General features: G+C 45.3%; 1 protein-coding gene across 4 annotated transcripts in view; it reads right to left on the reverse strand.

Annotated features, from left to right (window-relative positions):
* LOC112241775 (ras-GEF domain-containing family member 1B-A) overlaps positions 1–24,394 on the reverse strand; it is a 73,622-nt gene extending 49,228 nt beyond the window's left edge. For 2 of the 4 annotated variants that reach the window (XM_042331237.1, XM_042331238.1), the window contains exon 1: positions 24,061–24,393. The gene's annotated coding sequence lies outside the window, so the exon portion shown is untranslated. Of the gene's footprint in view, positions 1–24,060 lie in introns of all 4 variants that reach the window. The other 2 variants (XM_042331236.1, XM_042331235.1) reach the window with 1 other exon arrangement.
* Between the last annotated feature and the right edge of the window lie 329 nt (positions 24,395–24,723).

Here is a 24,723-nt window from a genome sequence, read left to right on the forward strand (position 1 = left end):
CACTGTGATATTTCACCCAGTAGATATGGGAGTTTATCCAAATTGGAATTGTTTTAAAATTCTTTGTGGATCTGTGTAATCTGAGGGAAATAATGTATCTCTAATATGGTCATACATTGGGCAGGAGGTTAGGAAGTGCAGCTCAGTTTCCACCTCATTTTGTGGGCAGTGAGCACATAGCCCGTCTTCTCTTGAGAGCCATGTCTGCCTACGGCGGCCTTTTTCAATAGCAAGGCTATGCTCACTGAGTCTGTACATAGTCACTTAATTTTGTGTCAGTCACAGTGGTCAGGTATTCTGCTTCTGTGTACTCTCTGTTTAGGGACAAATAGCATTCTAGTTTGTTCTATTTTTTTTGTAAATTCCAATGTGTCAAGTAATTATCTTTTTGGGTTGGGTCTAATTGTGCTGCTGTCCTGGGGCTCTGTGGGGTGTGTGTGTGTTTGTGAACAGAACCCCAGGACCAGCTTGCTTAGGGGACTCTTCTCCAGGTTCATCTCTCTGTAGGTGATGACTTTGTTATGGAAGGTTTGGGAATCACTTCCTTTTAGGTGATCTCTCTCCGTGCTTCTACACCTGCATTGCATAGCCCCAGAACCAGCTCGTTATGGAAGGTTCACTTCCTTTTAGGTGGTTGTGGATTTTAACGTCTCTTTTCTGGATTTTGATCATTAGTGGGTATCGGCCTAATTCTGCATGCTTTATATTGTACACTGAGGATCTCTCCCTCCCTCCAGAGCATTCATTATCAATGTACTGATAGAGTCAGGGGATATGATGAAAAAAAACAACCAAAACCTACACCAAGGCACATGTTATTGACCTAAAATAATGAATCAACCCAGTTTCTGGTTCCCCACCCGCCCCCTCAACAAGACAGTGTATCCATTCACAGTAAACTTTATGACAAACAATAATGAGGCTACTTCTGAAAACAGGAACTTCTAATTTCACACCAATTTCCCCACACACACACACACACACACACACACACACATGAAATGTGTGAGACTCTCAGGAGACTGTACACTGTGAGAGTGTATTGTTCTGATTGGCCACAGGGCAACACTGCCCTATGACCCTACTTATCTGTTCCCACTGCACGCACACACACACACACACACACACCCTGGTGATGACTGCATTGACTAATTCCCACTGAGGCCATGTGAGTATACAGTGCATTCAGAAAGTGTTCAGACCCCTTGACTTTTTCCACATATTTCATTACAGCATCATTCTAAAATTGATTAAAATCATCACTCATCAATCTACACACAATACCCCATAATGACATCACAATACCCCATAATGACATCACAATACCCCATAATGACATCACAATACCCCATAATGACAAAGCAAGTACAGGTTTTTAGAAATTTGTGCAAATCTATTAAAATGTACATAAGTATTCAGACTCTTTACTCAGTACTTTGTTAAAGCACCTTTGTCAGCGATTACAGCCTTGAGTCTTCTTTGGTATGACGCTACAAGCTTGTCACACCTGTATTTGGGGATTTTCTCCCATTCTTCTCTGCAGTTCCTCTCAAGCTCTGTCAGGTTGGATGGGGAACGTTGCTGCACAGCTATTTTCATGTCTCTCCAGAGATGTTTGATCGGGTTCAAGTCCGGGCTCTGGCTGGGCCACTCAAGGACATTTAGAGACTTGTCCCGAAGCCACTCCTGCGTTGTCTTGGCTGTGTGCTTAGGGTCGCTGTCATGTTGGAAGGTGAACCTTCACCCCAGTCTGAGGTCCTGAGCGCTGTGGAGCAGGTATTCATCAAGGATCTCTCTGTACTTCACTCTGTTCATCTTTTCCTTGATCCTGACTAGTCTCCCAGTCCCTGTCGCTGAAAAACATCCCCACAGCATGATGCTGCCACCACCATGTAAGATAGGAGAGGGGGCTTTGATATTTACTTTCTTTGGTTCCGTCCAGCCCCTTTTCCCCATATTACTGTGTGACAGAATAAATTCCCTGTAAATGGTACATTTTCTGCCTTTGTCGTCCTTACTCGCACCTACAGTCCCATACCTCTCTACCTCCACCTACAGTCACATACCTCTCTACCTCCACCTACAGTCCCATACCTCTATACCTCCACCTACAGTCCCATACCTCTATACCTCCACCTACAGTCACATACCTCTTTACCTCCACCTACAGTCACATACCTCTATACCTCCACCTACAGTCCCATACCTCAACCTACAGTCCCTTGCCTCTTTCACTCCACCTACAGTCACATGCCTTTTTCACTCCACCTACAGTCACATGCCTCTTTACCTCCACCTACAGTCCCATACCTCTATACCTCCACCTAGTCACATACCTCTATACCTCCACCTACAGTCCCATACCTCTTTACCTCCACCTACAGTCACATACCTCTATACCTCCACCTACAGTCCCATACCTCCACCTAGTCCCATACCTTTTACCTCCACCTACAGTCACATACCTCTTTACCTCCACCTACAGTCACATACCTCTTTACCTCCACCTACAGTCACATACCTCTTTACCTCCACCTACAGTCACATACCTCTATACCTCCACCTACAGTCCCATACCTCTATACCTCCACCTACAGTCACATACCTCTTTACCTCCACCTACAGTCACATACCTCTTTACCTCCACCTACAGTCCCATACCTCTATACCTCCACCTACAGTCCCATACCTCTTTACCTCCACCTACAGTCACATACCTCTATACCTCCACCTACAGTCCCATACCTCTATACCTCCACCTACAGTCACATACCTCTCTACCTCCACCTACAGTCCCATACCTCTATACCTCCACCTACAGTCCCATACCTCTTTACCTCCACCTACAGTCACATACCTCTATACCTCCACCTACAGTCCCATACCTCCACCTACAGTCCCATACCTCTTTACCTCCACCTACAGTCCCATACCTCTTTACCTCCACCTACAGTCCCATACCTCTTTACCTCCACCTACAGTCACATACCTCTTTACCTCCACCTACAGTCACATACCTCTATACCTCCACCTACAGTCACATACCTCTATACCTCCACCTACAGTCACATACCTCTATACCTCCACCTACAGTCACATACCTCTATACCTCCACCTACAGTCACATACCTCTTTACCTCCACCTACAGTCACATACCTCTTTACCTCCACCTACAGTCACATACCTCTTTACCTCCACCTACAGTCACATACCTCTTTACCTCCACCTACAGTCACATACCTCTTTACCTCCACCTACAGTCACATACCTCTTTACCTCCACCTACAGTCCCATACCTCTATACCTCCACCTACAGTCCCATACCTCTTTACCTCCACCTACAGTCCCATACCTCTTTACCTCCACCTACAGTCACATACCTCTTTACCTCCACCTACAGTCACATACCTCTATACCTCCACCTACAGTCCCATACCTCTATACCTCCACCTACAGTCACATACGATGCGATGCGGATCCTGTGTTCTGCCTTACAACCAGTGTAACCGAGTGGATCAAATGCAGCGACCAAAAAAAAAACGACTCAGAAAAAGAGGGAAACAAAGCGGTCTTCTGGTCAGACTCCGGAGACGGGCACATCGTGCACCACTCCCTAGCATTCTTCTTGCCAATGTCCAGTCTCTTGACAACAAGGTTGATGAAATCCGAGCAAGGGTAGCATTCCAGAGGGACATCAGAGACTGTAACGTTCTCTGCTTCACGGAAACATGGCTAACTGGAGAGACGCAATCCGAGCGGTGCAGCCAGCGGGTTTCTCCACGCATCGCGCCGACAGAAACAAACATCTTTCTGGTAAGAAGACGGGCGGGGGCGTATGCCTTATGGCCAACGTGACATGGTGTGATGAAAGAAACATACAGGAACTCAAATCCTTCTGTTCACCTGATTTAGAATTCCTCACAATCAAATGTAGACCGCATTATCTACCAAGAGAATTCTCTTCGATTATAATCACAGCCGTATATATCCCCCAAGCAGACATCGATGGCTCTGAACGAACTTTATTTAACTCTCTGCAAACTGGAAACGATTTATCCGGAGGCTGCATTCATTGTAGCTGGGGATTTTAACAAGGCTAATCTGAAAACAAGACTCCCTAAATTTTATCAGCATATCGATTGCGCAACCAGGGGTGGAAAGACACTGGATCATTGTTACTCTAACTTCCGCGACGCATATAAGGCCCTGCCCCGCCCCCTTTCGGAAAAGCTGACCACGACTCCATTTTGTTGATCCCTGCCTACAGACAGAAACTAAAACAAGAAGCTCCCACGCTGAGGTCTGTCCAACGCTGGTCCGACCAAGCTGACTCCACACTCCAAGACTGCTTCCATCACGTGGACTGGGAGATGTTTCGTATTGCGTCAGACAACAACATTGCCGAATACGCTGATTCGGTGTGCGAGTTCATTAGAACGTGCGTTGAAGATGTCGTTCCCATAGCAACGATTAAAACATTCCCTAACCAGAAACCGTGGATTGATGGCAGCATTCGTGTGAAACTGAAGGCACGAACCACTGCTTTTATCAGGGCAAGGTGTCTGGTAACATGACTGAATACAAACAGTGCAGCTATTCCCTCCGCAAGGCTATCAAACAAGCTAAGCGCCAGTACAGAGACAAAGTAGAATCTCAATTCAACGGCTCAGACACAAGAGGCATGTGGCAGGGTCTACAGTCAATCACGGACTACAGGAAGAAAACCAGCCCAGTCACGGACCAGGATGTCTTGCTCCCAGGCAGACTAAATAACTTTTTGCCCGCTTTGAGGACAATACAGTGCCACTGACACGGCCTGCAACGGAAACATGCGGTCTCTCCTTCACTGCAGCCGAAGTGAGTAAGACATTTAAACGTGTTAACCCTCGCAAGGCTGCAGGCCCAGACGGCATCCCCAGCCGCGCCCTCAGAGCATGCGCAGACCAGCTGGCCGGTGTGTTTACGGACATATTCAATCAATCCCTATACCAGTCTGCTGTTCCCACATGCTTCAAGAGGGCCACCATTGTTCCTGTTCCCAAGAAAGCTAAGGTAACTGAGCTAAACGACTACCGCCCCGTAGCACTCACATCCGTCATCATGAAGTGCTTTGAGAGACTAGTCAAGGACCACATCACCTCCACCCTACCTGACACCCTTGACCCACTCCAATTTGCTTACCGCCCAAATAGGTCCACAGACGATGCAATCTCAACCACACTGCACACTGCCCTAACCCATCTGGACAAGAGGAATACCTATGTGAGAATGCTGTTCATCGACTACAGCTCGGCATTCAGCACCATAGTACCCTCCAAGCTCGTCATCAAGCTTGATTACCAACAACGCTGATCCTCAACACTGGGGCCCCACAAGGACGGCCTACAGGGAGGAGGTGAGGGCCAACAACGACGAGACGGCCTACAGGGAGGAGGTGAGGGCCCTCGGAGTGTGGTGTCAGGAAAATAACCTCACACTCAACGTCAACAAAACTAAGGAGATGATTGTGGACTTCAGGAAACAGCAGAGGGAACACCCCCCATCCACATCGATGGAACAGTAGTGGAGAGGGTAGCAAGTTAAGTTCCTCGGCATACACATCACAGACAAACTGAATTGGTCCACTCACACAGACAGCATCGTGAGGAAGGCGCAGCAGCGCCTCTTCAACCTCAGGAGGCTGAAGAAATTCGGCTTGTCACCAAAAGCACTCACAAACTTCTACAGATGCACAATCGAGAGCATCCTGGCGGGCTGTATCACCGCCTGGTATGGCAACTGCACCGCCCTCAACCGTAAGGCTCTCCAGAGGGTAGTGAGGTCTGCACAACGCATCACCGGGGGCAAACTACCTGCCCTCCAGGACACCTACACCACCCGATGCTACAGGAAGGCCATAAAGATCATCAAGGACATCAACCACCCGAGCCACTGCCTGTTCACCCCGCTGTCATCCAGAAGGCGAGGTCAGTACAGGTGCATCAAAGCTGGGACCGAGAGACTGAAAAACAGCTTCTATCTCAAGGCCATCAGACTGTTAAACAGCCACCACTAACATTGAGAGGCTACTGCCAACACACTGTCAATGACACTGACTCTACTCCAGGCACTTTAATCATGGGAATTGATGGGAAATTATGTAAATATATCACTAGCCACTTTAAACAATGCTACCTTATATAATGTTACTTACCCTACATTATTCATCTCATATGCATACGTTGATACTGTACTCTATATCATCGACTGCATCCTTATGTAATACATGTATCACTAGCCACTTTAACTATGCCACTTGGTTTACATACTTATCTCATATGTATATACTGTACTCGATATCATCTACTGTATCTTGCCTATGCTGCTCTGTACCATCACTCATTCATATATCCTTATGTACATATTCTTTATCCCCTTACACTGTGTTATAAGACAGTAGTTTTTTGGGAATTGTTAGTTAGATTACTTGTTCGTTATTACTGCATTGTCGGAACTAGAAGCACAAGCATTTCGCTACACTCGCATTAACATCTGCTAACCATGTGTATGTGACAAATAAAATTTGATTTGATTTGATTACCTCTCTACCTCCACCTACAGTCCCATACCTCCACCTACAGTCCCATACCTCCACCTACAGTCCCATACCTCTCTACCTCCCCTACAGTCACATACCTCTCTACCTCCACCTACAGTCACATACCTCTCTACCTCCACCTACAGTCCCATACCTCTCTACCTCCACCTACAGTCCCATACCTCTCTACCTCCACCTACAGTCCCATACCTCTCTACCTCCACCTACAGTCCCATACCTCCACCTACAGTCCCATACCTCTATACCTCCACCTACAGTCCCATACCTCTTTACCTCCACCTACAGTCACATACCTCTTTACCTCCACCTACAGTCACATACCTCTTTACCTCCACCTCCAGTCACATACCTCTTTACCTCCACCTCCAGTCCCATACCTCTTTACCTCCAGTCCCATACCTCTTTACCTCCACCTCCAGCCCCATACCTCTTTACCTCCACCTCCAGTCACATACCTCTTTACCTCCACCTCCAGTCACATACCTCTTTACCTCCACCTCCAGTCCCATACCTCTTTACCTCCACCTCCAGTCCCATACCTCTTTACCTCCACCTCCAGTCCCATACCTCTTTACCTCCACCTCCAGTCCCATACCTCTTTACCTCCACCTCCAGTCCCATACCTCTTTACCTCCACCTCCAGTCCCATACCTCTTTACCTCCACCTCCAGTCCCATACCTCTATACCTCCACCTACAGTCACATACCTCTATATGTGTGTGCCTTTCCAAATAAATTACCAATATATTGATTTTACCACCGGTGGACTCCAATCAAGTTGTAGAAACATCTCAAGGATGATCAATGGAAACAGGATGCACCTGAGCTCAATTTAGAGTCTCATAGCAAAGGGCCTGAATACTAAAGTTAATAAGGTACTTCTGTTAATATTTATAATACGTAAAAAAATACTGGGTGTGTGTGTGTGTGTGTGTGTGTGAAGTTAGAGTGAGAGAGTGTGTGTGTGTGATGTTATTGAGTGAGAGAGTGTGTGTGTGTGAGATGTTATTGAGTGAGAGAGTGTGTGTGTGTGAGATGTTATTGAGTGAGAGAGTGTGTGTGTGTGAGATGTTATTGAGTGAGAGAGTGTGTGTGTGTGAGATGTTATTGTGAGAGTGTGTGTGTGTGAGATGTTATTGAGTGAGAGAGTGTGTGTGTGAGATGTTATTGAGTGAGAGAGTGTGTGTGTGATGTTATTGAGTGAGAGAGTGTGTGTGTGTGTGATGTTATTGAGTGAGAGAGTGTGTGTGTGTGTGATGTTATTGAGTGAGAGTGTGTGTGTGTGTGTGTGTGTGTGTGTGTGTGTGTGTGTGTGTGTGTGTGTGTGTGTGTGTGATGTTATTGAGTGAGAGAGTGTGTGTGTGTGAGATGTTATTGAGTGAGAGAGTGTGTGTGTGTGTGTGTGTGAGATGTTATTGAGTGAGAGAGTGTGTGTGTGTGTGTGAGATGTTATTGAGTGAGAGAGTGTGTGTGTGTGTGTGAGATGTTATTGAGTGAGAGAGTGTGTGTGTGTGTGTGTGTGAGATGTTATTGAGTGAGAGAGTGTGTGTGTGTGTGTGTGTGTGTGTGTGTGTGTGTGTGTGTGTGTGTGTGTGTGTGTGTGTGTGTGTGTGTGTGTGTGTGTGTGTGTGATGTTATTGAGTGAGAGAGTGTGTGTGTGTGTGTGTGTGTGTGTGAGATGTTATTGAGTGAGAGAGTGTGTGTGTGTGTGTGAGATGTTATTGAGTGAGAGAGTGTGATGATCTGAGAGAGTGTGATGATTTTGCTGATGATCTGGTGCTTCTGTCACCAACCAAGGAGGTGCCTACAGCAGCACCTAGATCTTATGCACAGATTCTGTCAGACCTGGGCCCTGACAGTAAATCTCAGTAAGACCAAAATAATGGTGTTCCAAAAAAGGTCCAGTCACCAGGACCACAAATACAAATTCCATCTAGACACTGTTGCCCTAGAGCACACAAAAAACTATACATACCTTGGCCTAAACATCAGCACCACAGGTAACTTCCACAAAGCTGTGAACGATCTGAGAGACAAGGCAAGAAGGGCATTCTATGCCATCAAAAGAAACATAAATTTCAACATACCAATTAGGATTTGGCTAAAAATACTTGAATCAGTCATAGAGCCCATTGCCCTTTATGGTTGTGAGGTCTGGGGTCCGCTCACCAACCAAGACTTCACAAAATGGGACAAACACCAAATTGAGACTCTGCACGCAGAATTCTGCAAAAATATCCTCCGTGTACAACGTAGAACACCAAATAATGCATGCAGAGCAGAATTAGGCCGATACCCACTAATTATCAAAATCCAGAAAAGAGCTGTTAAATTCTACAACCACCTAAAAGGAAGCGATTCACAAACCTTCCATAACAAAGCCATCACCTACAGAGAGATGAACCTGGAGAAGAGTCCCCTAAGCAAGCTGGTTCTGGGGCTCTGTTCACAAACACAAACACACACTACAGAGCCCCAGGACAGCAGCACAATTAGACCCAACCAAATCATGAGAAAACAAAAGATAACTACTTAACACATTGGAAAGAATTAACAAAAAAACAGAGCAAACTAGAATGCTATTTGGCCCTACACAGAGAGTACACAGCGGCAGAATACCTGACCACTGTGACTGACCCAAAATTAAGGAAAGCCTTGACTATGTACAGACTCAGTGAGCATAGCCTTGCTATTGAGAAAGGCCGCCGTAGGCAGACATGGCTCTCAAGAGAAGACAGGCTATGTGCTCACTGCCCACAAAATGAGGTGGAAACTGAGCTGCACTTCCTAACCTCCTGCCCAATGTATGACCATATTAGAGAGACATATTTCCCTCAGATTACACAGATCCACAAAGAATTCGAAAACAAATCCAATTTTGAAAAACTCCCATATCTACTGGGTGAAATTCCAGTGTGCCATCACAGCAGCAAGATTTGTGACCTGTTGCCATGAGAAAAGGGCAACCAGTGAAGAACAAACACCATTGTAAATACAACCCATATTTATGCTTATTTATTTTATCTTGTGTCCTTTAGCCATTTGTACATTGTTAGAACACTGTATATATATATATAATATGACATTTGTAATGTCTTTACTGTTTTGAAACTTCTGTATGTGTAATGTTTACTGTTAATTTTTGTTGTTTTTCACTTTATATATTCACTTTGTATGTTGTCTACCTCACTTGCTTTGGCAATGTTAACACATGTTTCCCATGCCAATAAAGCCCTTGAATTGAATTGAGTGTGTGTGTGTGTGTGTGTGTGTGAGATGTTATTGAGTGAGAGAGTATGTGTGTGTGTGTGTGAGAGAGTGTGTGTGTGTGAGATGTTATTGAGATGTTGTGTGTGATGTTATTTGAGTGAGAGACTGTGTGTGTGATGTTATTGTGAGAGACTGTGTGTGTGATGTTATTGAGTGAGAGTGTGTGTGTGTGTGATGTTATTGAGTGAGAGACTGTGTGTGTGTGATGTTATTGAGTGAGAGTGTGTGTGTGTGTGATGTTATTGAGTGAGAGTGTGTGTGTGTGATGTTATTGAGTGAAAGTGTGTGTGTGTGTGTGATGTTATTGAGTGAAAGTGTGATGTTATTGACTGAAAGTGTGTGTGTGTGATGTTATTGAGTGAGAGTGTGATGTTATTTAGTGAGAGTGTGTGTGTGTGTGATGTTATTGAGTGAAAGTGTGTGTGTGTGTGTTATTGATTGAGAGTGTGTGTGTGTGTGTGTGATTGCCCCTTTGACTGTTTATCTGCCCTTCCTCTCTGGGATTCTAAGCTGAGTCCCAATCACCTGGCTGCAGTGATATGCCAACACACACCTTCTCTGTACCAGGGACTCCATCACAAATGCCAGCCAAGCAGACTGGGGCGGCAGGGTAGCCTAGTGGTTAGAGCGTTGGACTAGTAACGGAAAGTTCATATCCCTGAGCTGACAAAGGTACAAATCTGACGTTCTGCCCCTGAACAGACAGTTAACCCCACTGTTCCTAGACCAGTTAACCCCACTGTTCCTAGACCAGTTAACCCCACTGTTCCTAGACCAGTTAACCCCACTGTTCCTAGATCAGTTAACCCCACTGTTCCTAGACCAGTTAACCCCACTGTTCCTAGACCAGTTAACCCCACTGTTCCTAGGCCAGTTAACCCCACTGTTCCTAGGCCAGTTAACCCCACTGTTCCTAGGCCAGTTAACCCCACTGTTCCTAGGCCAGTTAACCCCACTGTTCCTAGGCCAGTTAACCCCACTGTTCCTAGGCCAGTTAACCCACTGTTCCTAGGCCAGTTAACCCCACTGTTCCTAGGCTGCCATAAATAAGAATTTGTTCTTAACTGACTCGCCTAGTTAAATAAAGATAAAATAAAGACTGCTGGAGTCTCCTATCCCAGGAGATAGTATTTTCCCTTGGGCACTACACAATGGGGTCTTTGACTGGACAGACTCACACCATATCCTTTATTCAGAGTAGCATAATGATTTACACACACACAGAAGTCAGAGCCTGTGTATGTGTTGTACCAGATGTCTCACGGTGAGAGGGAGATCATGAGACAGAGTGAGAGATGAGACAACTCACAGAGAGACTTGAGATTCACCATAAAGCCTAGATTCAATGAATACATATTTTATTTTAACCAAGATTCATAACACAAAATCTACATTTTCATGGTATTAAATGATACAGAGATCGGTGGATTTTATTTTTTACGTGACCCTGTCTGTAGATTCATTCCATACAATTAAAATGACTAAGCGACATCATGAAACGCCACACTCTGAGGTCCTGTCTAATGGACCAGAGGTTTCTCTCTCAGTCCCTTGTGTCCATAACAGCCTCTGCCAAAACAAATGCATGTGTGTATGAATGTGTGCGAAGTGCACGACTGCACACGCTCACACAGGACACACGCTCACACAGGACACACGCTCACACAGGACACACACTCACACAGGACACAAGCCTCCATGGATGGAAAGATTAGGGACGCTTAAATAGTCTGCTCTGCCACGAGGACAAAATTCTGCCAATGAGATTCCAGGTGTTCCCACCACCAGCCCCCCCATCCTGAAACATTTTCTCCTCTCCTTCCTTATCTTCTCTCCTCCTCCATCCCCTCCTCTCCTCTCTTCTCTCCCCTCCTCTCCTACCCTCCTCTCTTCTCCTTCTCCCTTCCTCTCCTCTCCTCCCCTCCTCTCTTCTCTCCTACCCTCCTCTATCTTCCCCTCTTCTCTCATCCTCTCCTCTACTCTCCCCTCCCCTCCTCTCCTCCCTCCTCTCTCCCCCTCCTCTCTTCTCTCCTCCTCTCTTCTCTCCTCCTCTCTTCTCTCTCTCCTCTCTTCTCCCTCCTCTCTCTCCCTCCTCTCTCTCTCCTCCTCCTCTCTCTCCTCCTCTCTCTTCCTCTCCTCTCTCTTCCTCTCCTCCCTCCTCTCTTCTTTCTCTCCTCTCCTCTCCTCTCCTCCTCCTCTCCTCTCCTCTCCTCTCCTCTCCTCTCCTCTCCTCCTCCCTCTCCTCTCCTCTCCTCTCCTCTCCTCTCTCCTTCTCTCCCTCCTCTCCTACCCTCCTCTCTTCTTCTCCTCCTCCTCTCCTCTCTCTCCCCTCCTCTCTTCTCTCCTACCCTCCTCTATCTTCCCCTCTTCTCTCATCCTCTCCTCTCTCTCCCTCCCCTCCTCTCCTCCTCTCCTCTCCTCCTCTCTTCTCTCCTCCTCTCTCTCCTCTCCTCTCCTCTCTCTCTCCTCTCTCCTTCTCTCCTCCTCTCTTCTCTCCTCCTCTCTTCTCTCCTCCTCTCTCTTCCTCTCCTCTCCTCTCTTCCTCTCCTACCCTCCTCTCTCTTTCTCTCCTCTCCTCTCCTCTCCTCTCAGCCTCTCCTCTCCTCTCCTCTCCTCTCCTCCTCTCCAGATCTCCTCTTCCTCTCCTCCTTCCTCCCTCTCCTCTCCTCTCCTCTCCCCATCTCCTCCTCAGCTCTCCCCCCCAGATTGGTTATTCTCTTCTCTCCTACCCTCCTATGGTCTTCCCCTTCTCTCTCATCCTCTCCTCTACTCTCCCCTCCCTCCTCTCCTACCCTCCTCTCTCCTCCTCTCTTCTCTCCTCCTCTCTTCTCTCCTCCTCTCTTCTCTCCCTCCTCTCTTCTCTCCTCCTCTCTCTTCCTCTCCTCTCTCTTCCTCTCCTACCCTCCTCTCTTCTTCTCTCCTCCTCCTCTCCTTCCTCTCCTTCTCTCCTACCCTCTCCTTGTCCTCTCTCTCTCCTCTCTCTCCTCTCCTCTCCTCTCCTCTCCTCTGTGACCTCTCCTCTCTCTCTCTGTCTCCTCTCCCTGGCTGAAGTAGATGCCAGCTGCAGCCTGAACAACTGTTTTAATCCTAGAAAAGTGTCAAACAAATCGAGAGACGATTATACGAAGCGAGAACCTCCAGATGTCAAGAGCTACGTTCCAAGTGGCACCTTATTCCCTATACAGTGCGTTACTTACCCTATGGACCCTGGTCAACAGTAGTGCACTATGTAGGGAATAGGGTGCCATTTGGGACGCATTCAAAGTGTACACGAGCCACATCTCAACTCCTCAGCTGCTGGTGGTTTGGTTCAGCTCCTGGCTGGGTGAAAGAGGAACCAAAAACTAAAGACCAGATTGGTTATTATGGAGGTTGTGATTGTGACCTCACTGGCTGTGTGGTTGTAATTGTGACCTCACTGGCTGTGTGGTTGTAATTGTGACCTCACTGGCTGTGTGGTTGTGATTGTGACCTCACTGGCTGTGTGGTTGTGATTGTAACCTCACTGTCTGTGTGATTGTGACCTCACTGTCTGTGTGGTTGTGATTGTGACCTCACTGTCTGTGTGGTTGTGATTGTGACCTCACTGTCTCTGTGGTTGTGACTGTGATCTCACTGTCTGTGTGGTTGTGACTGTGATCTCACTGTCTGTGTGGTTGTGATTGTAACCTCACTGTCTGTGTGGTTGTGATCTCACTGTCTGTGTGGTTGTGATTGTAACCTCACTGTCTGTGTGATTGTGGCCTCACTGTCTGTGTGGTTGTCATTGTGACCTCACTGTCTCTGTGGTTGTGACTGTGATCTCACTGTCTGTGTGGTTGTGACTGTGATCTCACTGTGTGTGGTTGTGACTGTGACCTCACTGTCTGTGTGGTTGTGACTTTGACCTCACTGGCTGTGTGGTTGTGATTGTAACCTCACTGTCTGTGTGGTTGTGACTGTGACCTCACTGTCTGTGTGGTTGTGACTGTGACCTCACTGTCTGTGTGGTTGTGATTGTAACCTCACTGTCTGTGTGGTTGTGACTGTGACCTCACGGTCTGTGTGGTTTGACTGTAACCTCACTGGCTGTGTGGTTGTGACTGTGATCTCACTGTCTGTGTGGTTGTGACTGTAACCTCACTGTCTGTGTGGTTGTGATTGTAACCTCACGGTCTGTGTGGTTTTGACTGTAACCTCACTGGCTGTGTGGTTGTGACTGTAACCTCACTGGCTGTGTGGTTGTGATTGTAATCTCACTGTCTGTGTGGTTGTGACTGTGACCTCACTGTCTGTGTGGTTGTGACTGTAACCTCACTGTCTGTGTGGTTGTGACTTTGACCTCACTGTCTGTGTGGTTGTGACTGTGATCTCACTGTCTGTGTGGTTGTGATTGTGATCTCACTGTCTGTGTGGTTGTGATTGTAACCTCACTGTCTGTGTGATTGTGATCTCACTGTCTGTGTGGTTGTGATTGTAACCTCACTGTCTGGGTCATTGTGACCTCACTGTCTGTGTGGTTGTGACTGTGATCTCACTGTCTGTGTGGTTGTGACTGTGACCTCACTGTCTGTGTGGTTGTGACTGTGACCTCACTGTCTGTGTGGTTGTGACTGTGACCTCACTGTCTGTGTGGTTGTGACTGTGACCTCACTGTCTGTGTGGTTGTGACTGTGACCTCACTGTCTGTGTGGTTGTGACTGTGACCTCACTGTCTGTGTGGTTGTGACTGTGATCTCACTGTCTGTGTGGTTGTGATTGTGACCTCACTGTCTGTGTGGTTGTGATTGTAACCTCACTGTCTGTGTGGTTGTGATTGTGACCTCACTGTCTCTGTGGTTGTGACTGTGATCTCACTGTCTGTGTGGTTGTGACTGTGACCTCACTGTCTGTGTGGTTGTGACTGTGACCTCACTGTCTGTGGGGTTGTGACTGTGACCTCACTGTCTGTGTGGTTGTGACTGTGACCTCACTATGTGTGGTTGTGACTGTGACCTCACTATGTGTGTGTTGTGACTGTAACCTCACTGTCTGTGTGGTTGTGATTGTAACCTCACGGTCTGTGTGGTTTTGACTGTAACCTCACTGTCTGTGTGGTTGTGATTGTAATCTCACTGTCTGTGTGGTTGTGACTGTGACCTCACTGTCTGTGTGGTTGTGACTTTGACCTCACTGTCTGTGTGGTTGTGATTGTAACCTCACTGTCTGTGTGGTTGTGACTGTGATCTCACTGTCTGTGTGGTTGTGACTGTAACCTCACTGTCTGTGTGGTTGTGACTGTGATCTCACTGTCTGTGTGGTTGTGACTGTGACCTCACTGTCTGTGTGGTTGTGACCTCACTGTCTGTGTGGTTGTGACTGTGACCTCACTGTCTGTGTGGTTGTGACCTCACTGTCTGTGTGGTTGTGACTTTGACCTCACTGTCTGTGTGGTTGTGATTGTAACCTCACTGTCTGTGTGGTTGTGACTGTGATCTCACTGTCTGTGTGGTTGTGACTGTGACCTCACTGTCTGTGTGGTTGTGACTGTGATCTCACTGTCTGTGTGGTTGTGACTGTGACCTCACTGTCTGTGTGATTGTGACTGTGACCTCACTGTCTGTGTGGTTGTGACTGTGACCTCACTATGTGTGGTTGTGACTGTGACCTCACTGTCTGTGTGGTTGTGACTGTGACCTCACTGTCTGTGTGGTTGTGACTGTGACCTCACTGTCTGTGTGGTTGTGACTGTGACCTCACTGTCTGTGTGGTTGTGACTGTGACCTCACTGGCTGTGTGGTTGTGACTGTGACCTCACTGGCTGTGTGGTTGTGACTGTGACCTCACTGGCTGTGTGGTTGTGACTGTGACCTCACTGGCTGTGTGGTTGTGACTGTGACCTCACTGGCTGTGTGGTTGTGACTGTGACCTCACTGGCTGTGTGGTTGTGACTGTAACCTCACTGGCTGTGTGGTTGTGACTGTAACCTCACTGGCTGTGTGGTTGTGACTGTAACCTCACTGGCTGTGTGGTTGTGAAACCTCACTGGCTGTGTGGTTGTGACTGTAACCTCACTGGCTGTGTGGTTGTGACTGTAACCTCACTGGCTGTGTGGTTGTGACTGTAACCTCACTGGCTGTGTGGTTGTGACTGTAACCTCACTGGCTGTGTGGTTGTGACTGTAACCTCACTGGCTGGCTGTGGCTGGTTGTGACTGTAACCTCACTGGCTGTGTGGTTGTGACTGTAACCTCACTGGCTGTGTGGTTGTGACTGTAACCTCACTGGCTGTGTGGTTGTGACTGGCTGTGTGGTTGTGACTGTACCTCACTGGCTGTGTGGTTGTGACTGTAACCTCACTGGCTGTGTGGTTGTGACTGTAACCTCACTGGCTGTGTGGTTGTGACTGTAACCTCACTGGCTGTGTGGTTGTGACTGTAACCTCACTGGCTGTGTGGTTGTGACTGTAACCTCACTGGCTGTGTGGTTGTGACTGTAACCTCACTGGCTGTGTGGTTGTGACTGTGACCTCACTGGCTGTGTGGTTGTGACTGTGACCTCACTGGCTGTGTGGTTGTGACTGTGACCTCACTGGCTGTGTGGTTGTGACTGTAACCTCATTCATTGGCTCTCTTATTAATAACACCAATCTGTCCCCAGTCATTCTTTGGCTCTCTTATGAATAACACCAATCTGTCCCCAGTCATTCATTGGCTCTCTTATGAATAACACCAATCTGTCCCCAGTCATTCATTGGCTCTCTTATTAATAACACCAATCTGTCCCCAGTCATTCATTGGCTCTCTTATTAATAACACCAATCTGTCCCCAGTCATTCATTGGCTCTCTTATGAATAACACCAATCTGTCCCCAGTCATTCATTGGCTCTCTTATTAATAACACCAATCTGTCCCCAGTCATTCATTGGCTCTCTTATTAATAACACCAATCTGTCCCCAGTCATTCATTGGCTCTCTTATTAATAACACCAATCTGTCCCCAGTCATTCATTGGCTCTCTTATTAATAACACCAATCTGTCCCCAGTCACTCATTGGCTCTCTTATGAATAACACCAATCTGTCCCCAGTCATTCATTGGCTCTCTTATTAATAACACTACACTGACAACTCATCATCACATGTCAAGTCACTCCTCTGGGTGACTAGTGCAAAACACACACACACACACACACACACTTGGTCGATAACCTAAAGTCAAGATATCTGCAGTGCAGTTTCAAGCACGAGGGGGACTTTCTCCCTACGCTGAAACTAGTGGACACTTCTGCAAATAAGAAGAAGAAAAAAATATGTTTTACCAACATGTGACAGAGAGCCAGACACAGATGGGATATGGAAAGTTATGATCACACACATTAATTCCATGTATTCCTTGTCATGAATGTTTCAGGCCTGATATAGAAGCCATGGCATGCCAATAATAGCCCCCCAAAGAAATAATAGCCTACCCCCCAAAAGAAATAATAGCCTACCCCCAAAGTAATAATAGCCCCCCCTCCAAAGTAATAATAGCCTACCCTCTCCTCCAAAGTAATAATAGCCTACCCTACCCCTCCAAAGTAATAATAGCCCCCCAAAGTAATAATAGCCTACCCCCTCCAAAGTAATAATAGCCCCCCTCCAAAGTAATAATAGGCCCTTATAATAATAGCCCCCCTCCAAAGTAATAATAGCCCCCTCCTCCTCCAAAGTAACAATAGCCCCCTCCAAAGTAATAATAGCCCCTCCTCCAAAGTAATAATAGGCCCTTATAATAATAGCCCCCTCCAAAGTAATAATAGCCCCCCTCCTCCAAAGTAACAATAGCCCCCCCCTCCAAAGTAATAGGCCCCCCTCCTCCAAAGTAATAGCCCCCCTCCAAAGTAATAATAGCCCCCCCTCCTCCAAAGTAACAATAGCCCCCTCTCCAAAGTAATAATAGCCCCCCTCCTCCAAAGTAATAATAGCCCCCCTCCTCCAAAGTAATAATAGCCCCCCCTCCTCCAAAGTAATAATAGCCCCCCTCCTCCAAAGTAATAATAGCCCCCTCCAAAGTAATAATAGCCCCCCTCCAAAGTAATAATAGCCCCCCAAAGTAATAATAGCCCCCAAAGTAATAATAGCCCCTCCAAAGTAATAATAGCCCCCAAAGTAATAATAGCCTCCAAAGTAATAATAGCCCCCCCTCCTCCAAAGTAATAATAGCCCCCCTCCAAAGTAATAATAGCCCCCCCTCCTCCAAAGTAATAATAGCCCCCCTTCAAAAGTAATAATAGCCCCCCAAAAGTAATAATAGCCCCCCCAAAGTAATAATAGCCCCCCTCCAAAGTAATAAGCCTCCCCATCCAAAGTAATAATAGCCCCATAACGACATCCAAAGTAATAATAGCCCCCCTCCAAAGTAATAATAGCCCCCCCATCAAAGTAATAAGCCATCCCAATCCTCCAAAGTAATAATAGCCCCCATCCAAAGTAATAATAGCCCCCTCCAAAGTAATAATACCCCCCGACATCCAAAGTAATAATCAGCCCCCTCCAAAGTAATAATAGCCCCCTAATGACTCCAAAGTAATAATGACATCACAATCCAAAGTAATAATAGCCCCCTCACAAAGTAATAATGACATCCCAATCCTCCAAAGTAATCAATACCCCCCCATCCAAAGTAATACATCACCCCCATAACGACATCAATAGACATCCAATCCAAAGACATCAATACCCCATAATGACATCACAACACCCCAAAGTAATAATCACAATACCCTCCAAAGACATAATAATAGCCCAATACCCCAAAGACATCATAATACCCCCCCCAAAGTAATAATGACATCCAAAGTAATAATGACATCACAATACCCTCCTCCAAAGACATAATAATAGCCCCCCTCCAAAGAATCAATAGCCCCTAATGACATCAAAGTAATAAGCCTCCCCCAAAGTAATAATAGCCCCCCATAATCCAAAGTAATAAGCCTCACAACACCTCCAAAGTATCACAATACCCCCCTCCATCAAATAATAATGACCCCACCCCAAAGTAATAATAATGACCACAACACCCCAAAGGGAAGGAACAATTTAATTCACTCTACAGCCTTATTCTTAACTGACATAAAATTGTTTTTTCCCCCATCATCAAACTACACACAATACCCCATAACGACAAAGCAAAAACAGGTTTTTAGATATTTTTGCAAATTCATTAAAAAAAATAATTAAATGAAATATCACATTTGCATTAGTATTCAGACCCTTTACTCAGTACTTTGTTGAAGCACCTTTGGGGTATGACGCTACAAGCTTGGCACACCTGTATTTGGGGTGTTTCTCCCATTCTTCTCTGCAGATCCTCTCAAGCTCTGTCAGGTTGGGTGAGGAGTGTCACTGAACAGCTATTTTCAGGTCTCTCCAGAGATGTTCGATCGGGTTCAAGTCCGGGCTCTGGCTGGGCCACACAAGGACATTGAGACTTGTCCTGAAGCCACTCCTGCGTTGTCTTGGCTGTGTGCTTAGGGTCGCTGTCATGTTTGAAGGTGAACCTTCACCCCAGGCTAAGGTCCTGAACGCTCTGGAGCAGGTTTTCATCAAGGATCTAAAGGATCTGTGCTTTTCTCCGTTCATCTTTCCCTCGATCCTGACTAGTCTCCCAAAAAAATGTTTTTTTCCCCAGATCTGTTCCTGTCTCAGAGCTCTACGTACAATTCCTTTGACCTCATGGCTTGGTGTTTGCTCTGACATGCACTGTCAACTGTGGGACCTTTTATATAGACAGGTGTGCGCGTTTCCAAATCATGTCCAATCAATTGAATTTACCACAGGTGGACTCCAATCAAGTTGTAGAAACATCTTAAGGATGATCAACGGAAACAGGATGCACCTGAGTTCAATTTCGAGTCTCATTGCAAAGTGTCTGAACTCTTATGTAAATAAGGTATTTCTGTGCTGTTGCAAACTAAATACTAGCTAGAAACAAGAGGAAATAACGTGTTTAATATAATAGACTCTTAGATTAAAAAAGGGGATCAAACATTTAACATCTAGATCAAACATTTATAAAAAGGTAAATTAAAATGCTTAAAATGTTTACACATTAAAATGTGTCAATTAAAACTTCCATTCAAACATCAAAAAAAAAAAATCTAAGCCAGTCCAGCATGACGATGCAAAACGACGGTGGTTGAACAGGCAAATAGCCTACCAATATTATATTTATTAAAGCTGAAATATGTAACTTTTTTGGGCGACGCAACCAAATTCACATAGAAATTATAATTGAAAGCAAGTCTAAGAAGTGGTAGATTTGTTCTATATGCGGAATTACTATGCTTCCCGTTTCTAAAATGTTGCTTTTGCGTCTTTTACTTTCGGTTTTGTACATACAATATTTGTGGTTATTGAAAATATATTTCACAGCAGTTTAGATGGTACAATTATTCTCTACACTAAACCATTTCTTGTTTTGTCACAAACTGAAAATGAGGCAAAACTAAATAGAACTTCAACAACCAGGAAATGACGAAGCGATTTCTGCATATTGAATCTTTAAGGAAAGCAAAGTTGATTATTTAATTCAAATATATGAAGCCAAAGTCATGTGATAAATTATAGGCTAGATAAATAAAGTTGTATTAGAATTTAAGCACCGTTTGTAAGCTAGCTAGCTAGCTAACATTAGACAGGAAAAAGGTAACGGTAAACTACTTCAAATCAAATCAAATCACATTTTATTTGTCACATACACATGGTTAGCAGATGTTAATGTGAGTGTAGCGAAATGCTTGTGCTTCTAGTTCCGACAATGCAGTAATAACCAACAAGTAATCTAACTAACAATTCCAAAACTACTGTCTTATACACACAAGTGTAAGGGGATAAAGAATATGTACATAAAGATATATGAATGAGTGATGGTACAGAGCGGCATAGGCAAGATGCAGTAGATGGTATCGAGTACAGTATGTACATATGAGATGAGTATGTAAACATAGTGGCATAGTTAAAGTGGCTAGTGATACATGTATTACATAAAGATGCAGTCGATGATATAGAGTACAGTATATACGTATACATATGAGATGAATAATGTAGGGTATGTAAACATTATATTAGGTAGCATTGTTTAAAGTGGCTAGTGATATATTTTACATCATTTCCCATCAGTTCCCATTATTAAAGTGGCTGGAGTTGAGTCAGTGTGTTGGCAGCAGCCACTCAATGTTAGTGGTGGCTGTTTAACAGTCTGATGGCCTTGAGATAGAAGCTGTTTTTCAGTCTCTCGGTCCCAGCTTTGATGCACCTGTACTGACCTCGCCTTCTGGATGATAGTGGGGTGAACAGGCAGTGCCTCGGGTGGTTGTTGTCCTTGATGATCTTTATGGCCTTCTTTTAACATCGGGTGGTGTAGGTGTCCTGGAGGGCAGGTAGTTTGCCCCCTGTGATGCGTTGTGCAGACCTCACTACCCTCTGGAGAGCCTTACGGTTGTGGGCGGAGCAGTTGCCGTACCAGGCGGTGATACAGCCCGACAGGATGCTCTCGATTGTGCATCTGTAGAAGTTTGTGAGTGCTTTTGGTGACAAGCCGAATTTCTTCAGCCTCCTGAGGTTGAAGAGGCGCTGCTGCGTCTTCTTCACGATGCTGTCTGTGTGAGTGGACCAATTCAGTTTGTCTGTGATGTGTATGCCGAGGAACTTAAAACTTGCTACCCTCTCCACTACTGTTCCATCGATGTGGATAGGGGGTGTTCCCTCTGCTGTTTCCTGAAGTCCACAATCATCTCCTTAGTTTTGTTGACGTTGAGTGTGAGGTTATTTTCCTGACACCACACTCCGAGGGCCCTCACCTCCTCCCTGTAGGCCGTCTCGTCGTTGTTGGTAATCAAGCCTACCACTGTTGTGTCGTCCGCAAACTTGATGATTGAGTTGGAGGCGTGCGTGGCCACGCAGTCGTGGGTGAACAGGGAGTACAGGAGAGGGCTCAGAACGCACCCTTGTGGGGCCCCAGTGTTGAGGATCAACGGGGTGGAGATGTTGTTGCCTACCCTCACCACCTGGGGGCGGCCCGTCAGGAAGTCCAGTACCCAGTTGCACAGGGCGGGGTCGAGACACAGGGTCTCGAGCTTGATGACGAGCTTGGAGGGTACTATGGTGTTAAATGCCGAGCTGTAGTTGATGAACAGCATTCTATGGTGTTAATTATCCACTTTACACAAAAAAGTTAGCAGCTAAGTCTTATTATTTGTTTTTATGTAATATGCCAAATAGAGCTACATACCCGGCCTGACATTGGCAATTAGCTAATGGTTCCTTTTATTTCAGTATTCAGATGAGAGGACTATGAAATTAGAAGACTGCTGACCTCTTCAATGCATGTTATGAGCAGTGGGCTGATTGAGAGGATGTATCTACATTATGTATGATAAGTCATGGTGATTCAAAAGTCTAGTTATTCATGACATGATTTTTAACACACTATCTATGTCTTGCTCAGTCTGGCAGTAACCCAGAACGATCAGAGACAGAGGATCTCTCTTCCGGCTGTTGCTGACAACAACTGCATGCAAGTTGTCATTCTATCTTTTGACTTAATAAACTCATGTTTATTCCTGAGGATTAACTCATGTTTTTTCCTGAAGATTAACTCATGTTTATTCCTGAGGATTAACTCATGTTTATTCCTGAAGATTAACTCATGTTTATTCCTGAGGATTAACTCATGTTTATTCCTGAAGATTAACTCATGTTTATTCCTGAGGATTAACTCATGTTTATGCTCCTTTGTTCTTCTTCTCAGGAACCAGCTAGACAACAACCCATACTGTACTGTTCTATAGAGAAGTCAGCCAGACAACCCATACTGTACTGTTCTATAGAGAAGTCAGCCAGACAACCCATACTGTACTGTTCTATAGAGAAGTCAGCCAGACAACAACCCATACTGTACTGTTCTATAGAGAAGTCAGCCAGACAACAACCCATACTGTACTGTTCTATAGAGAAGTCAGACAGACAACAACCCATACTGTACTGTTCTATAGAGAAGTCAGACAGACAACAACCCATACTGTACTGTTCTATAGAGAAGTCAGCCAGAGTTGGTACCAAGATTGACATCTTTTAAACAAACAGATGCCTCCCTGGCCACCACTGCATATTTCCAAACTATGTTTGCATATAAGGACAATAAAACCTCCAAACTATGCAGGTATTATTTTCATCCACTTTAAAAAAAAAATAGTTTATTATATTATATTCTTAGCAAAAAATATATTAAAAAAAAGAATTCATAAATGGCGCCATACAGGGTTCTACATGGAAAAAGAACCCTTGGGGTTCTGATCAAAGAACCCTTTAAAAGGATTCTATATCGAACTTTTAGGGGTTCCATGTGATAGAAACCCATTTGTTTCTATAACATTTCTAAGAGTGTTTGAGAGTGTGAATACCCCAAAAAAGTGTCTGTCTGACCGCCGGTTCTCAACTGCAGCATGAACATTTTTCGACCACGCCGCAATAATCTCTTGACCGGACCCGCGGGAACTCAGCCATCTACTCCAAGGAGCATGTTTATCACATATCTTTGTGAATTCAGTGAGAATGACCCTGTATTGATCCTTGCGTCCTGTGGTGAGGTAGAATCATCTTAACCTCGGCGTAGTAAGGGTTAAAAATAGTTAACGTTGACACCAATGGTAAAAATAAAATCCCATTAAAGTACATTCTGTGATGTGCTTAGTGAAGAGAATACTCCAGTTGACTGACACCACATATAACCCAATAAATGAATCTGATCTGCATAAACCAGCCAATGTATAGAAGAATCAGATCCAATGTTATTACTCACATGCTTGGTAAACAACAAGTGTGGTTTAACAGTGAAACGCTTACTGTGAGTTGTGTGTTGGGTGTTGCGTTTGTCAAATCGTACCAGCACCTACCTACCTATGGTCTTATGTTCATTCATTACAAAACTATTCCAAATATGAATCAAAACTCACTGCAGAAAATGTATTTAACAAAATAAACCGGATAGTGCTTGAATTTCTACTCAATTCACAATGCAGACGAAGTGAAACGAAATACATTCCCCAAACGCAGAAACACACACACACACTGCCGCCCTCTGTGTGCACATAAAACCTATGCGTATTACTGTGACAGTAAAGAAATGATCCAACTGAAATCTAAAGCAAGTTCCAAGGTTTACGGGAAACAATTAAAATATCTCACCTCAGAATGAAAAAACTGCACGTAGAATCCGTAATATCCCTTTTCCCCACTAGAGTAAAGCGCGCACTTTCGAAATGACTCTCTCTCTCTCTCCGATGAAGAAAGTGTACCGATGAAAATTGAAATCTGTGAATTTGTACTGGTATCAGCCGCAGGTCTCCTCAGCCACGCAATTCAGAATATTCATCACTTGCGAAAAAGCCTTTGGAGAGTTATTGGTAAGAGAACGAAACCACCATGCACATAACGCAATAGCCCGCGTTGGACAACTACGGAGTGTACAGCTGCAGATCCTCATTCACGAGCGTATTGACTTGTATGAGCTCGAGAAACCGAGAAAGCCTACTAATGACCTGACTCTACGGCAGTCCCGCCAGCCAATCACAGTCAAGAACGAACTAAGCGGGCTAATGCTTTCAAAACAACTGGGAACTGGGAAATCAATTAAATTCAAAGGACTTTATTGGCATGGGATTTATGTTATTTTTTATTTAACTAGGCAAGTCAGTTATGAACAAATTCTTATTAATGACTACCTACACCGCCCAAAACCGGACGACGCTGGTCCAATTGTGCGATGCCCTATGGGACTCCCAATCACGGCTGTTTGTGATACAGCCTGATTCGAACCAGGATGTCTGTAGGGAACGAGGCACCGGGGTC

Source organism: Oncorhynchus tshawytscha, linkage group LG12 (assembly GCF_018296145.1).
Source record: "Oncorhynchus tshawytscha isolate Ot180627B linkage group LG12, Otsh_v2.0, whole genome shotgun sequence".
NCBI classification, from domain to species: Eukaryota; Metazoa; Chordata; class Actinopteri; order Salmoniformes; family Salmonidae; genus Oncorhynchus; species Oncorhynchus tshawytscha.